Genomic DNA, 6,394 nt, shown 5'->3' on the forward strand with positions numbered 1-6,394 from the left:
AAAAAAAAAAAGGCCTTCCTTCTGGATTATAAGTAAGATTGTTGCTAGTATAAAAAACAATACAAATATATCGTAAATTTTCTTTTCTTTCTTTCTTTTTTTTTTTTTTGAGACAAAGTCTCACTATGTCACCCTCGGTACAGTGCTATGGCTTCACAGCTCACTGCAACCTCAAACTCTCCAGCTTAAGCGATTTTCTCACCTCAGCCTCCCAAGTAGCTGGGAGGGGTGCCTGCCACAATCTCCAGCTATTTTTTATTTGTTTGTTTGTTTGTTTGTTTAGCAGGCCCAGGCTGGGCTCGAACCTGCCAGCCTTGTGAGCTATGGGTGCTGCCATATTTTTCTTTTTCTTAAGGGTCTCAGTGCTTGCTTTGGTAGCACATATACTAAAATTGGAATGATACAGAGAAGATTAGCATGGCCCCTGCACAAGGGTGACACACAAATTCATGAAGTGTTCCATATTTTTTTTTGATCCTACAATTCCTCTACTAGGTATATATCCAGAAGACCAAAAATCACACTACAACAAAGATATTTGTACCAGAATGTTTATTGCAGCCCAATTCATAATTGCTAGGTCATGGAAGAAGCCCAGGTGCCCACTGACCCATGAATGGATCGATAAACTGTGATATATGTACACCATGGAATATTGTCCAGCCTTAAAGAAAGATAGAGACTTTACCTCCTTCATGTTTACATGGATGGAGCTGGAAAATATTCTTCTTAGCAAAGTATCTCAAGAATGGAAGAAAAAGTATCCATAGCCCTACTATGAAACTAATTTATAGCTTTTATATGAAAGCTATAACCCAATTATAGCCCAAGAATATGGGGAAAGGGGAGAAGGAGGGGAGAGGGAGGGGAGGGGAGGAAGGGTGGAGGGAGGGTGATTGGTGGGACCACACCTATGATTCATCTCACAAGGGTACGTGTGAATCTCCCTAAATGTAGAATATAAATGTCTTAACACAATAACTAAGAAAATGACATGAAGGCTATGTTAACCAGTTTGATGAAAATATTTCAGATTGTATATAGAACCAGCACACTGGCTCGACACCTGTGGCTCAAGTGGCTAAGGCGCCAGCCACATACACCTAAAGTGACCAGTTCTAATCCAGCCCGGGCCGCCAAACAACAATGACGGCTGCAACTAAAAAATAGCCAGGCATTGTGGCGGGCACCTGTGGTCCCAGCTACTTGGGAGGCTGAGGCAGGAGACTCGCTTGAGCCCAGGAGTTGGAGGTTGCTGTGAGCTGTGATGCCACAGCGCTCTACACAGGGGGACAGCTTGAGGCTCTGTCTCAAAAAAAAAAGAACCAGCACACTGTACCCCATGACTGCATTAATGTACACAGCTATGATTTTTTTTTTTTAAAAAGGGTCTCAACCAGCAAAGCCAACACTGGTTATAGAACTGCAAAAAAAATTTTTTTTGAGACAGAGTCTCACTTCATCGCCCTCGGTAGAGTGCTGTGGCGTCGCAGCTCACAGCAACCTCCAGCTCTTGGGCTTAGGTAATTCTCTTGCCTCTGCCTCCAGAGTAGCTGGGACTACAGGCGCCCACCACAATGCCCAGCTATTTTTTTTTGCAGTTTGGCTAGGGCCGGCTTTGAACCTGCCACCCTCGGTATATGGGGCCTGTGCCCTACTCACTGAGCCATCAGCGCTGCCCTAGAACTGCACATTTTAATGAAATTATAAAATTATAAATGTTATGTTACGAAACAAAAAGCAAAAATTTTGTCTTATAATGAAATGAATGAGGTTTTTTCCAAATATGTTTCATTCTTTTTTTTTTGAGACAGAGTCTCACTTGATCATCCTCAGTAGAGTGTTATGGTGTCACAGCTGACAGCAACCTTAAACTCTTGGGCTCAAGGGATCCTCTTGCCTCAGCCTCCTAGTAGCTGGAACTATAGGCACCTGCCACAATGCCTGGCTATTTTTTTAGAGAGGAGGTCTTGCTCTGGCTCAGGGTGGTCTCAAACTCATGAGCTCAGGCAATCCACCTGCCTCACCCTCCCAGAGTGCTAGGATTACAGGCATGAGACACCACACCCGGCCTGTTTCATTTATTCTTTTTATTTTTTCAGGCCCTGGTTTTATGTGCCTTTAATACTTGTTTTTCCTTTCCTCTACATTCACTAAATAGGAATTTCTTGTATAAGGCTACTTTTTGTAGCTTTTGCTCTCCCTTTTTATATATCATGTTTTTAATTTCTTCTCTGAGGAGGAATTCTCTGAATCTGTACTTCCAATTCAACTCGGTGCCTTTTGAGGCCATTGTGGCCGTGGACAGCCCAGCTGCTGTCTGTGGCTGGGGAATCACCACTGGGGTCCTCTCTCGTTCCAGCATTGGGGGGTCCCACAGACCATTTCAGACCTGCAACAATCTTTGTGTAAGAGTGTCCCTGTTAGGGACGAGTTATCGCGGCCAGTGTCCGAATTTCCTGGGGAAGAGTAGGCCATAGCCTCTAGCTCTCTAAAGTTCTGCCCACTATTGTGAGGGTGAGAGGGGCGGGGTTGTAAGTGTCCATTGTTGTGGTTGGCACAGATGGTCTCCAGGTTCCTGTCTTCACTGTCATCAGACTGGGTCCTGGGACAGTTGCCAGACCCACTGCTGAAAGTGGAGCCAGATGCCTTGGGGATAGGGGGAGAAGGTGGCTCCTCAGCTCAACTGCTCAGGGCCTTTCCATTGAGCTTCTTGGTTTGAAAAGGGTGTTCTACAGAGCCCCCACTGTTAGTGTCCTGAGAGGTGACCTCTGGCACCTCTGCCCAAAGGTGGCTGCTATGCTCGTGACCTGAGCCATTGCTGGGATTTTTAAATATCTCTTCTTTAAAAATGTCCTTGCTGAAGCCTTCAGGGGTCAGGTCCTGGTTTCTCCGGGCCATCGCTGTGCTTAGACAGGCTTCTTTCCTTACTGGAGGAAGGGGCTGGGTTGTCTCTGTGTCTGGCTCCTGTTCTGTCTCCCTTGTCACTAAGGAGGTCTTGCCATTTCTGTTATTTGAGTAGGAGATACAGGGGTAGCAGAGTCACTTGTAAGCTTTATAAATCTTCCACTCAACTGATTCAACGTCAGAAGTCAGTGATGTCTGGCTTGGCTGAAGCTCCAGTGTGGCAGTGCTCTGCTCAGGGGAGGAGGTGGGAGAGGAGGAGAGGTCATCCACTTTGATTTGGGGGTAATCATAGTTGTCTTCTCCAATGTAGGTGTTGGTGAGCTTGAGGCACCAGGCCTATCTTGGGGGGTCTTTTGTGGGCGCCACAAGGCTTTCCTCTGCCGGGTAGAGGCTCCCCATTCATTCAGCTCCTCCTCATCTTCTGAGCTGCTAGAGCTGCTGGAACTGCTGGATCCCTCTTCAGGACTGGGTGACCGTGGCTGGGGGAAGAGATCTGTGTCCAGTTCAACCTCACAGGCATTCTCTTAAGAATCAGACTCATTGGCTCGGTGCCTGTGGCTCAAGCGACTAAGGCGCCAGCCACATACACCTAAAGTGGCGGGTTCGAATCCCCAGCCCGGACCCGCCAAACAACAATGATGGCTGCAACCAAAAAATGGCCAGGCGTTGTGGCGGGCGACTGTAGTCCCAGCTACTTAGGAGGCTGAGGCAGGAGACTCGCTTGAGCCCAGGAGTTGGAGGTTGCTGTAAGCGTGATGCCATAGCACTCTACCCAGGGGGATAGCTTGAGGCTCCGTCTCAAAAAAAAAAAAAAAAAAAAAAAGAATCAAACTCATTGGAAAGCTCCAGGAGGCCTTGTCCTGGTAGCGCTGCAGAGCAGACAGACGCTGCTGGCAGGAGGCTGCATCCTCACATGTGGGTGTTGGGTAAGGTGACCAGATTTTAACATTGGTAAAGTCGGACACCATTGGGAGGGGCGGGGCCTAGGGGGCGGGGCGGGGCCTGACAACAATGCAAACTTTGATAAGCAGTTCTCAATAATCAGTTCTCAACAATTATTTGTTATTACTAAAGTTTAACATTATAAAATTAACAAAAATAATATAAAACGCATATCCTGGCGAAATAGCCACATGACAGCCAAAACCATATATTCCCTTCCTATTCTCCCATGTTCCCTAGCTTGTCGTGCATTCTTTCCAAAAATCAGGGCTTTTTAAAAACTCCACAGGATGCGGGACAAATTGTTAAAAATCAGGACTGTCCCACCAAAAGCAGGACGTCTGGTCACCTTACTCTAAAGGGGAGGGGGGCTACTTGTTTGTTCCAGACAGTTTGGCTCCTTCTGAGCTAATTGTCCTTGCCTAGAAGCAAGGGAGGGAGCCAGTCTCCTTCTGATACCTTGCCCAGGAGGGGAGTAGGGAGTTTACATTAGCCTTTTCATTTCCAGATGAAGTTACCTTAACCTCTTCATTCCCAAATGGAGTTACATTAACCTTTTCAGAAGCCAAAAACCGTATATTCCCTTCTCATTTTCCCACTGTTCCCTAGCTTGTCATGCATTCTTTCCAAGAAAAATCGGGACTTTTTTAAAACGCTGCAAGACAAGGGACAAATTGTTAAAAATCGGGACTGTCCCGCCAAAAGTAGGACGTCTGGTCACCTTAGTGTTGGGGGAGTAGATGCCACTGCATTTCTGGCAGGGGCCCTAGATGGAAGGCGTTGTCAGCAGACCCGTCTACTGTGGGGGGTGGGGAGCAAGGCAGTGAGGCTGAGGACTCTGAGTCCGTGTGGCCTGAGCGCTCGCTGACCCCTGCGTGTAGCTGGAGGATGGTACTCTCACTGAGGTTGCTGTCTGAGTCAGAGCTCCACCCCTCAATCTCTCAGAGTATCAGGAGTCAAAGAAGGGCATCATCCAGGGTCTTCCTGAACCAACTGGTTGGCATAGTCATGTGACAGGCCACTACCACTGTTCAGCATGAGGCTGATATACTCTTCATGGGTATAGAGGCAACGGGAATCATCCTCAATCTGACCATCGAAGTCTCCAGTACATCCTGGCTGCTTGTATGGGCTCCAGATGTTGATAATCTTTTCTACACCCAAAGCACAGATCATATAGGTGTGGGGATTAAATTGGACGTGGTTAACAATAGGTCAATGCCCTTTCAGCACCACAAAGGCTCCATTGATCACCCTACCAATGCCACCTGGTCACCATCTCCTGCAAAACAGCAGCTTTTCATGGTACATGAGTTGAAGTAACCCTGATTGTCAAACTGAAACATGGGCAGGCGGGAGTGGATGTCATAGAGACAGGAGGCAGGCAACGCCTCAGGACCAGGAGCTGGATCCCATTGCTATTGAATCTATACTCATGGCACTTTGTAGGGATAGATTTCCACCATAGCACAAGAGACAACTCTGAGGTTTTTGAATATCCCACAGGCCCATTCCTACCTTTGTATTGGCTGTGGCCAATAATCTCAGCTCCACAGGGTTAAACATGACACTATGAAAGGCTGATGGATAGATTGCCAGGCCGAAGGGTTCTCTATGGGGAGACTCCCAGATGTCCCAAATAAGAACATGGCCATCATCTGAGGAACTGGCAAAAATGTTGTCATTCACTGGGCTTCCTGACAAGCCATATACTGCATCTTCATGAGCAAACATGTCCAAGGTCTCACTGTTTTCAGTATCATGGAGGACAATTTGCTCATCATTTCTTCCAGAGGACACTTTGGTGTTCCCACTGTTGAATACTGGAGTGGTGCTCTCCTTTCAGCTGTGTGGGCTTGACCCTGGAGTGGATGGCTTGTTCCACGTGCCATAGCAAAACCCAATGGTCATCTCCTCCTGAGACCAGCCACTGGCCTCTATTGTTGGAGAATTCAATGGCATTGACACAGCCAAAGTGGCTGAGGAGGTCCTTCTTGTAGAGGTTTCTGCAGCCCTGCAGGTGTCTCCTCTGAATCCTGAGTGAGCAGAGGGTCCCCATGCAAGCCCCGCTGGGACAAGAAGCCCACCACTGACCTCATGCTGCCCTCCAGGCCAGCTCTCGTCTTCGTGCTGGAACTGCCACCGCCATCCCTCCCTCGGCCACAGGCGTGGAGGCCACTCTCCCCCTATCTAGCCCTTCCCCCATGCTGCAATCTTTTTTTTTTTTCTTTTTTCTTTTAGGCCAGGGCTGGGTTTGAACCCACCACCCTTGGCATATGGGGCCTGGACCCTACTCCTTGAGCCACAGGCACTGCCCGATCTGGATGGTTCTTTAACCAGCCATGGCAGACCAATTTTATTCTTGATGAATATTACTTATTGCTAGAATGAGTTGGTTCAAAATAATTATAATCCTATATGGTTTTTTCTCTGTTTTTCTGTTAGCACTTAGAAAACTTGTTTACATAAATTAATAGATGGGGTTGGGAGGAATTTTTTTATAGCAGTAGCACTCAATTTTTTAGCTTCCAAGTCCTATGCAAAA

At 47.3% G+C, this 6,394-nt stretch overlaps 1 non-coding gene and 1 pseudogene across 1 annotated transcript; one reads left to right on the forward strand and one right to left on the reverse strand.

Moving 5' to 3' along the window:
- The first annotated feature begins 362 nt into the window (after nucleotides 1-362).
- On the forward strand, nucleotides 363-469 carry LOC111722396. The gene has a single exon (XR_002771213.1). It is a non-coding gene; the product is annotated as a U6 spliceosomal RNA (small nuclear RNA).
- Nucleotides 470-2,214: 1,745 nt separating this feature from the next.
- The window catches only part of LOC100965368, a 6,538-nt pseudogene continuing 2,358 nt past the window's right edge, over nucleotides 2,215-6,394 (reverse strand).

Source organism: Otolemur garnettii, unplaced genomic scaffold (assembly GCF_000181295.1).
Source record: "Otolemur garnettii isolate 467f Iridium unplaced genomic scaffold, OtoGar3 scaffold00245, whole genome shotgun sequence".
Taxonomy (NCBI): domain Eukaryota; kingdom Metazoa; phylum Chordata; class Mammalia; order Primates; family Galagidae; genus Otolemur; species Otolemur garnettii.